This window comes from Canis lupus, chromosome 9 (assembly GCF_003254725.2).
Source record: "Canis lupus dingo isolate Sandy chromosome 9, ASM325472v2, whole genome shotgun sequence".
NCBI classification, from domain to species: Eukaryota; Metazoa; Chordata; class Mammalia; order Carnivora; family Canidae; genus Canis; species Canis lupus.
This window is the reverse complement of record NC_064251.1, coordinates 32,028,946-32,039,293: the sequence shown is the minus strand read 5'-3', so window position 1 is coordinate 32,039,293 and position 10,348 is coordinate 32,028,946. Positions and strand designations below refer to the sequence as shown.

Sequence of the window (10,348 nt, the reverse complement as noted above, 5' to 3'; positions counted from 1 at the left end):
AGAGTCTGCCAAACTCAGTCAAATATCCTGAAATGTGTTCCAACATTTGGAATTTGACAAGATTCCCAAGGACATCTGGCTTTGGTCCCCCTTCTCCCTTAATTACTGAGCCCAAACAGAAAATGTAATCCATCTACTTCAGAGTCATTTTCCCAAAACTCATCCAAATTTTCCTTAGTAAGCCTATTAGATGTCTTTGTCTTCGTGGGCCTAACACCTTCCTTCTCACGTTTTATTTCTTGGAACTAGGAAGCAGACAGAGCCAAGGGCAACAGGGCTCCATTTCAAACACAAGACACAATCTATAAAATCAGGTGCTGGCGGTGGAGGGTCAAGAGTCTCACTCCCAGAATTACAGCTGTGACACCTCTGAGGGGGAACTAAGGGAGTCTCTAGGACAAATGTACCCTTGCAAGGACAGAGAACACAACTAAGGACAGATTCTCTCCAACCCATATTCAGTAGCACCTGGGGCCAACGCCTTACCACAGTTCACGGTGACAAACGCAGAAGCAGAGATTTCACTAACTCCTGCTGTTGGTGGTGGTCATATGGCGAACACTGGACTGAACACAAGAAAGCCTGCAAGATCCACCTAAGACCTTTTCATATGGCCCCGAATCTCAAAGTAAGACAAAAATGGGTCAAAGTCCTAACTCCTAATAAACCACTTACTAGTTTTGTGTCCTTGGGCAGGTTCCCTAATATCTCTGAACTCGTGTTTTCCTGCTGTAAATAAAGATTATAAAACCTTTCTTGCATTTTTATTATAACACTTAGGTAAATTTATAAAGCTTAGCACAGTGCCTGGCATTGGAAAGTACTCAGGACAGCTATTTGTTTTGTTATTTTTCATTTTTATAATACTTATATTGAGATAGAATTCACATACCGCACAATTTATGCATTGAAAGTATACACTTCAATAACTTTTCATATATTCACAAAGTTACACGACCATCACCAAAGTCAACGTTAGAACGTTTTATCACCACAAAAGTAAACTCCATTCCATTAGAAGTCATTCACAGTTCCCCTAAACCTAGGCAACCACTCATCTCTTCTTTTCCCTATGGATTTTCCTGTTCTGGACATTTCATACAAATGGAATGATATAATACATTATCCTTTGTGACTGACTTCTGTTACTTAACATAATGTTTTCCAGGTTCGTCCATGCTGTAGCACCTATAGTTCACTTCACTTTATTGTTGAATATATGCCATGATGCCACTGTGTGGATCTCTTCATCTCTTTTTATTGTTTAATATTATTATTCCATTGTGTCGATATACCATATTTTAATTATTCATTCATCACTTATCAAAAATGTGGATTGTTTCCTTTATTTGGTTATTATGAATAATGCTGCTATCAACATTCATGTACAAGATATGTGTGAACCTTCATACCTCTTGGTATGTGAACCTCTTGTGAACCTTCATACCTTCATACCTCTCCCTCTTGGGGAGATCTTATGGTAATGTTAACTCCATGTTTAACCTTTTGAGGAACTACAGATGTTCCCAAAGTGGATGCACCATTTTATTTTATTTTATTATTTATTTTATTTTATTTTATTTTATTTTATTATTTATTTTATTTTATTTTACTTTATTTTTTTATTTCTTTATTTTTTCCTGTTTCTCCAAAGATGTGAACCTTCAGGCCACATGCTTCTTTTTTTTTTTTTAATTTATTTTTTATTGGTGTTCAACTTACCAACATACAGAATAACCCCCAGTGCCCGTCACCCATTCACTCCCACCCCCCGTCCTCCTCCCCTTCTACCACCACTAGTTCGTTTCCCAGAGGATGCACCATTTTAAAGTCCCTTGACAGGATATGAAAATCGGATTTCTTTCCATCCTACCAATACTTGTAATCGTCTTTTTCATTATAGCCATTCTAGTGGTCTTCAGGTGGTACTTCACTGTGGTTTCGATTTGCATTTTCCCAATGGCTAATGATGTTCAGCTTCTTTTATGTGCTAATTGGATATTTGTATATCTTTCTGGGTAAATGTCTATTCAGATCAATTTCTATTTTTAATTGGTTTTTATGTATTTTTATTAGTGAGTTGGAGATATTCTTTATATTTTTTAGATATAATCTCCTATCATATATATGACTTGCAAACACTCCTTCCCATTCTATGGGTTATCTTTTCACTTTCTTGATGGTGTCCTTTGAAGCAGAAAATGTATTGTTTTGATGAAGTCTAGTTTATCTATTTTTCCTTCTTTTGCTTATGCTTCTGATGTCAAATGCAACGTTATGAAGATTTTCCCTATATTGTCTTCTAAGCATTGTATAGTTTTAGCTCCTACATTTAAGTCTTGGATCTATTTTGAAATAATTTTTATATATGTTGTGACACTGGAGTAGTCCAACTTCATTCTTTTGTATGTGGATAGCCAGTTGTTCCAGCACCATTTGTTGATAAGGTCATACCTCCCCCATTGAATTTTTTGGTACTACTTATGGAAAATAAGTTGATCATAAATGAGTTTTATTTCTGATTCTTGATACTAATCCACTGATCTACATGTTAATCTCATGCCAGTACCACACTGTCTTGATCAATGTTGATTTGTAGTAAGTTTTGAAATCAGAAACTATGAATCTTCCAACCTTTTCCTTCTGTTTCAAGATTGTTTTTCCATAAATAAGATCACATCACCTGCAAATAAAGACAGTTTTATGTCTTCCTTTCCAAACTGGATGCCCTCTATTTCTTTTTCTTACCTAACTGCCCTGACCAGAACCTCCAGTACAATTTCTCAATAGAGGCAGCAAGAGCAGACAAACTTGTCTTAGGCTGGATCTTAGAGGAAAAGCTTTTAGCCCTTCATCATTAAGAATGATGTTCACTATGGGTTGTTCATGGATGCTCTCTTTCAGGTTGAGGAAGTCTCCTATTCTAGTTTGTTGAATGTTTTTATCATAAAGGTTGTTATTGTTATTGCACAAAAATGCAGCTGTTCTCTCCTTTCCCTTTTTTCCTCTCTTCTTTCCCTCTTTTGATTTCTTTCCAGAGCCTGGTAGGACACCAGGATGACATCAGGGAAGCGGAAACCATAGGCTGCTGTGCATCCATTCCCCGAAGTGCTCTATGAGCAAGCATCTGCCACCTCCTCCCTCCTGTCTGCACTCGTGACCTAGATAGGTGCCCTTGTTGTTCTGGCACAAGTTGCTTCCCTTCCACTTTGGCCTGCTTTGCTGGCCCACTGCATTCTGATTCTAGGTGACTGGCTTCCTGTCACTCTTCTTCAGGGTTCAGATCCCTGTCTACCTCGTTACAGGTGTCCTAGACTACTTTGGCAGCCAATGGTATTTGGAAAGCTAAAGGCTGTTTTCCAGGCAGTAGAATTTCGCTTTTATTCCATACCAGTTTGATTCCATGAATATATCATGAGAACTTTTTAATGCCAAGTATTGAGCTCGTTTGATCCTAATATTAATAATAACTCCATCATGTTGTTTTTACTTTGGTCCCATTTTACAGAACAGAAAGCTGAGGCTCCATGTGGCCGGCCAATTTGTCTGAGGTTACATACATAGTAAGTGGCAGAGCCAGAATTTGATGACATTTCTGTCTGGGTGGAGCAAAAGAGAGGAACATGCATCTAGTTGTAATGGCTAAGACAAAACTCAGGGCATTAGTTGCCATATTGGAATAGCTAGGAACTAGGAAAGTGGTACACCTCATTCCAAATACAAGGCTTCTGTTGCTCCTGTGTGCCAACTTGTCCAGACTTATCTTGCAAAAACATATGCCCACCCATCCAAGACACGCTGAACCACATCATGCTATCTCTACTGCTGTACCTTCCATATGCTGTTATCTCTGCCTCAAAAACACTCTCTTCTACTCAACTGCCAACTTTTAGATGCCTGACTAATTTCTATTCATACTTCAAGACCCAATACAAGAATCACTTTCCCTGGGAATTCCTTCTGATCCACACCAGACTGTGTTTTGTTATATCCCATACATACCTTTGCTATAGACTCACCACTTTTGCTCTCTCCCCCTCAACAAATTACCAGTAAACCATGAGCACCTTCAAGGTGGGGCCATGGTTAGTTCTCTTCTGTCTCCCAGTAGAGTTCCTGGCCCTAAGTTTTTTCAAATAACTAACTGAATCTTAAGGATGAGCCCCTATAAACAGATGCCATCTCTGGTAGAAGGTTTAAAGCATCTCTCGGTAAACCAACCCAAATAAATGAATATTTGGGACTTTTTGTTCTCTTCTATTATGGAGAATCTGATTCTTAAAACAAGGGTTCAGGCCTATGAAATTTGAACCTAAAACAGTAAAACCACCTTCCCACTTTGCAAAATGCAACTCACAGTCACCAGATCACCAAGAGGAAGACCTCAGAAAAGAGGATAATAGAGGAGGATATAAAGGTTCTCACTTTAAGAACAGAACAAGATCACTCTCGTGTTCTTAGGCACTTCTCAATACCTAGGGATCCACTGTCAGAGCCAGAGAATACTTTCAGATTAAATGGTACAAGCCGTCCATTTCTTCAGCTTCTAAACAAAATGAGAATTTTATTTCTGACTCAAGTCATCTCAGGGAAAAGATGCCAGCTACAAGGTGTTTAGGGGGTCTCTCTGTGGCAACTCTGAGAGCAAAGCTTTAATGTGCCACCTTTTACTTTCTCCTCTAAGAGAAAACTGTGAGGTCAGGCCCAAGATGACAATGCCAAACAGCTCCCAAAAGGCTCTTGATATTATTCCTTGCCAAATTCCCCTCAAGCCCTGGCACATCTTGGGCTAAAGGCACACATGTTATTTTCATTTAGGCATGAATGCTGAAGCATGGGGTATTTTTTTTTTTCTGGGCTTTCTGTTAACTGTCTACAAAATGTGGTTTTAAGATATATTACCCCTGGTCATTTATCTAACAGACCATACTGCGATCTGTAAGCTCCATCCCTCTTGCAGCTTTCACATTCTATTAAAATGGGATCTTTTACCAGGAAATTTACTTAGACAGGGGAGTTCATTTGAGGTTGAAACTGTAAAGTGGCCAATTATCTCTCCGCCATTGGGTGCATACGATCTTTACCCCAAGCTTTGGAAATAAAGACAACATTTAGCAAACGTTCTGCTCCAAAGCTAATGTTTTGGAAAGAATAACAGCATGTTGGGAATAAATTACATGGTCTTTAGTGCATTTTAGTGTTATTGCCTGTTAACACACAGTGTGGTGTGCCAACTCATGAGAGAACTCCAGTCTTCTAAGGAATCGATTTCTGAATTGTTGAGTTTATGGTGTCCGAGTGATATCGTTGAACAGACTGGGAGTGCAGGAGACCATGTCTGTGCAATCTGACCTAGGGGAAGCTATGAATCATAGGTTGTCCTTCCGTCTGATAATATCCAGACCATCAGCACACTCTGGGTAATGACATTTGAGGCTTTTCATCCAGGACTATCCAGTTTCCTACTTCATGGGTTATACTGATCCTAGGACCAGGTAATCTAATATACCTAATATAAGTAACAATTTAACTTTACTCAAAGTCATACTAGGTAGAAGGTCTTTGCCAGCCTCTGTGGAAGAACAGCAGGATGCTTAACTAGATCTTTGATTCCATTTATATGTAATGTTCTGGATAGGCAAACTCAGAGAGGCAAAAAGTACACTCCTGGTTTCCCAGAGCTGGGAGGAAGGGGCCTTGGGGAAAGCTGGCTTAAAGGATGTGGGGTTTCTTTCTAGAGGTACTGAAAAAATTAATTGTGCAAGGGTTGCCCAAATCTGGGAATATACTAAAAACCTGTGAACTGTACACTTTAAATGGGCAAATTGTATGGTATTTGAATGATACCTTTAAAGCTGTTACAATAAAACAAACAAACAAACAACACTTGCCCTCACAAAAAGAAGAAAGACATTAATACCAGTTAGGAAACTAAAGACAGGTGCCACAGAATGCTAACGAAGATCCAAAACTGCTTACTTTCTTCCACCTTTGGAGGATTTTCCTTTTCCAGGGACCATCACAATCTCTCTTGGTGCATGTTTAGGTTCAGGGGGTAGGAGAGAAGGCCTTAGAGGAGAAGAGAGCTTCTGATAAATGAACAGAAATGAAACCCATGAAAGCACAGCAAAAGATGTCCTGGCCACAGAAATATCAGTCTTGGGCCTCTCAGTGGAGTCCCTGTGCAACTCACTACCCCCCTCACAGCTGATCACAAGCAAGGTATTTTATTTAAAGGGGAAAAGAGAGAAGGCTGATTTTATGTCAGGCTGAGAGGTAGCTCCTGTTACTTGAGGCCTCTCCATTCTAAAGACAACTTCTAGAAGAGCACTATCCCCAACCCCATTTAGCTTCCCATGTTCCTGGGGCAAAGGGCTCTGGCATCAGGGCTGTGCACAAAGTAGATCAACCAGAACTAGTCCTGTAGTGACTTGTAAGCTAAAATATTGCTCCATGAACAGATGAACAAACCTATTTTCCAGGCCATGCAAGCGATCATGGAAGAAGAAGACAGAAGAAGAAAGTATATTTCATGCTACATGATTTACCTTTTATTGGAGTAAGCTTACTGTATTGAAAAAGAGCCATCACCACCCTCACCTTCACTGAAGTGGCTGGCCCCTCTCTGCCACCATTTTTTCTTTGTTTGTTTATTCCCCTGATTTTCAATATTTACTAAAAAGCAAATCGGTCAGGTATATTTAACATACATAATTCCAAGCATTTTTAAAGGTGATCCTTTTTAAACTTTTAAATTAACTGAAATATTCTAAATGACAAACTGCTTTCATAGGTCACATTAAACTGCCAAGCAACATGGCATGTGAGTACTTTAAAGAAACATTCATCAAGAGATTTTTCTACAGGAGTGTGGACGTGCATTCCACGTTTGGGTTCCTCACTAACCAGGGACCGCTGCTTCCTCACTCTGACAATAAAGACCTGTCACCATTTCTTGCTGTTCTTGGTCTCTACCTTTCTTGTAGCTGGAACAAAGACTGGGCTGAGGGTGGAGTTCAAGAGATGGTGCACCACGGGCAGAGAACTCATTCTTTCCTCTCCTCTGGGAAGGGCCTGCAACTGGGTAATGGTCCTGTCAGTTCCGTACTGGAGTTCTTCAAAGCTTGTGGGGCAAACTCAGCTGCGTGGTGTGTTGCCACCCTTGCTCTTCGGATCCCCATTTCCCTGGAAGAACCAAGGAGAGAGAGCTCTCTTTTCCAGTGCAGGCCACCAGCCTCCTTCCATGACAACACAAGCATTGGCTTTGGGAAGTTGCCAACTTTCTCATGTGGGACTTGAACCCTTGGCCTCCCACCCCAAAGTAATGATGCTACCAGCCGAGTGACACAGGACTATTTCCTGAGTCAATGGACTGAACAGGTCCAAAGGTATGCAAGGCATTTCTCTCCCCCTGGCCTCACCCAGCCTTGGCATGGCTGCTGGCATCGCCAGAGCTGTCCTCCCCCGTGAGCAGTTGCTGGGCCACCGCCAAGCTTCCACAGAGCTGTTTGTCAGCTCATTAGTGCATTTCTTTGCTTTCAGATTTCCTAACTTGAAAATAACTAGAATAAAAACTCACTTTAATGAATGGTTTTGAGCCTTTTTCCCTTCTCCCCTCTTCTCCTACCTAACAGCTGTTTTACTTTTAATGGGACCCATAACTCCATGGCAGGGCAAACAACTTAACATTTCCCTTGATTTTCAGGCCTTCATCCTCTAGAAAAGTTGTGAATCCGCTCACACTCTAGAATGGAGATAAAAATATCAGGATATCAATGAAAAGAAGACAGGAAAATAGGCTTTTGTCCTGCACCCACTGAGTTAGCTTCTGATAACTGTTTTTAAGAAATATGGGACAACATGGAGAAACACTCTCTTCTACCATTACAGTCACATAAAAATGGACGATATATGTGGAAAGACTAACAAGGAATAGAAAGACATAAAGCAGAATATCAATATTCTTCTGTTGTTGTTTTATTATTGTTTAGATAATGTGTATTTATTATTTATTTGTTTAATTTATTTTTAAGCAGTCTCCTTGGCCAGCATGGAGCCCAAGCAGGGCTTGAACTCACAACCCTGAGTTCAAGACCTGAGCTGAGATCAAGAGTTGAACATTTAACCAATTGTGCCACCCTTGTGCCCCATGTCTTTTATTTTTAATGAAGGGGAAAGGAAAGCAGCATAACAAGTAATACAGACACACGAAGTAACCTTGCTCCTTTAGTCTGGTGTATTAATAACTGGATATAAAACTAATCCTCAATCTGCCATTTCTCTTCTTTCAATCCCTTTCTCCCTTGCCAGGCATAACTCTGTTTTCAATCACTCTGGTAGTAGTTACTGCTCCCAGATTCAGTGGCTACCTATTCCTCTCATGCAAAGAAGTGATAACTCCCATGGCTGCAAAGGACACATGACTGACTCTCTTCCAGAAGAGGTGTCTGAGAGCTCTTACTAACCAAAGGTCCATCTCATATCTCAGTGACAGAGGTGTGGATCCCAAAAGCCTTGGCAAGGCATCTACATCTCATTCCCAGTTTACTCCTAATAATGTGGAGTGAGAACTTACTGACACAGGTAACTGGCTTGGGCGTCTGAAACTGCAGGCCAGGTAAGATCGCACCTCATTATCTCCATTGTTTGCCTCGTGGTCTGTCTGCAATTTTCCTAAACCACCTTTAAAACATGGAGGTAAGAGTTGTTAATTGCAACTTTGGTTGAATGGAGTCCATTGGCAATGTTATCAGTCTGACCTATTTTTTTTTTAAAGACTTTATTTATTTATTTGTGAGAGACAGACAGAGAGAGAGAGAGAGAGAGAGGCAGAGGGAGAAGTAGGCTCCATCCAGGGAGCCTGACATGGGACTCGATCCTGGTCTCCAGGATCAGGCCCTGGGCTGAAGGCAGCACTAAACCGCTGAGCCACCCGGCTGCCCCTATTTTTTTTTTTTTTTTTTTTTTTTGAGTGCTCATCTCATACTTTCTCGTGAAAATCCTGGGCAGGGGCAGAATCCAACCCACTATTCCTATGTTGTACATTTATGTGTAGCTATTATAACAAGCTATAGAGACAAATGCCTAGGCTCAAATCTTAGTGCTATCATTTTTTAATCTGGACTAATGATTTAACATCTTGAGCATCTTCCTCCTTCTCTGTAACGTGGGGGAAATACTGGTGTCTACTTCATAGGATCGTCATGAGGATGAAATGAAATGGTGCTTGTAAAGTGTTCCCATGGTGCCTACCCCACAGTGAGAACTCAATAAATGTTAGTAGTGATGGCTATTAGTATCATCTTTATTATACTCACCCTCTATTCTTCACTTTATTCACCTCAAAGTGAGCTAGAAGTACCTCAATGTAGCAGCAAGAGCACAGACACTGGAGATCCACAGAAAATAGATCTCTTCCATTCTACTCAATGAGTAATGACCTTTGACAAGTTACTTTGCACATCTGAATCTGCTGCCACATCTGTAAATTCAGATAGTGACACTCACCCCCCCAGGGCTACTGGGAAGATTCAATGTAATAAGATACAGGAAATATTGTGATGCATACTAAGTGCCCAGTAAATAATGGCTGAATCAGGACTTAGGTTTAGGTCACTTACCCTGCTTAGCCCTTTTTAGCTTAGGTTTGCAACTAAAGAAGGCATCCCACTCTCCTCAATGCCGCTTCCAGCAAAGAGCAGGACAGGGAGCCAAAGCATTAGCAAACTTTTGGCAGGCACTGGACAAGGAGTGTGATCACAAGACCACCGTGCAGAACTTTGACAACTGAATGTGCAAATTATGCTATTCAAGCTGGAATATCACCCAAGTGTGTTTTGGAACCACAGTGACCACATCCCAGCTGGACTGGGGAAGTGAAGCTGTCCAGCCAAGGACTTTATTATTTTTATTTAAAAGTGTGAATCATCAGAAAAGCAACCCTCTCCAGCCAGGTGCTGTATTCAGATTCCATATAACATCTACTTCTTTGGCAGCTGGGCAAGAAAAAGTGCCTATGAGAATTGTTCTGGGAAGGTTTCAGAGGTCAACATCTTAATGGTTCAACCGGGGTAACTTTGGAAATATCAGTTAAACTCTCTAGGACTCAGTTTCCTCATGTGTAAAATAAGATAACAGGACTAAATAAGATGTGTGAAAAATGCTTAAAAGGGAGCATCGTACATAGTTTAAGTGACAGACATGTATTTGCTATAATGATAATGATTATTGAACTAAAGCATTTGGGACTTTCCAAAGGCATCACATTCTCACCTCTGCTTCATAAGCTTATATTTTTTTTGTAGAAAAGACTTTGTATATGACAAATGAAATGATAATACGGAGCTGT

General features: G+C 40.4%; 1 protein-coding gene across 3 annotated transcripts in view; it reads right to left on the bottom strand.

Annotated features, from left to right (window-relative positions):
- Positions 1 to 836: 836 nt before the first annotated feature.
- LOC112655455 (phosphatidylcholine transfer protein-like) overlaps positions 837 to 10,348 on the bottom strand; it is a 57,725-nt gene continuing 48,213 nt past the window's right edge. The window contains exons 9-12 of one of the 3 annotated variants that reach the window (XR_007412945.1): positions 8,576 to 8,682; positions 6,976 to 7,744; positions 5,980 to 6,089; positions 837 to 2,683 (exon numbers count right to left, since the gene is read on the bottom strand). The gene's annotated coding sequence lies outside the window, so the exon portion shown is untranslated. Of the gene's footprint in view, positions 2,684 to 5,979; positions 6,090 to 6,528; positions 7,745 to 8,575; positions 8,683 to 10,348 lie in introns of those variants that run through there. The other 2 variants (XR_007412947.1, XR_007412946.1) reach the window with 2 other exon arrangements.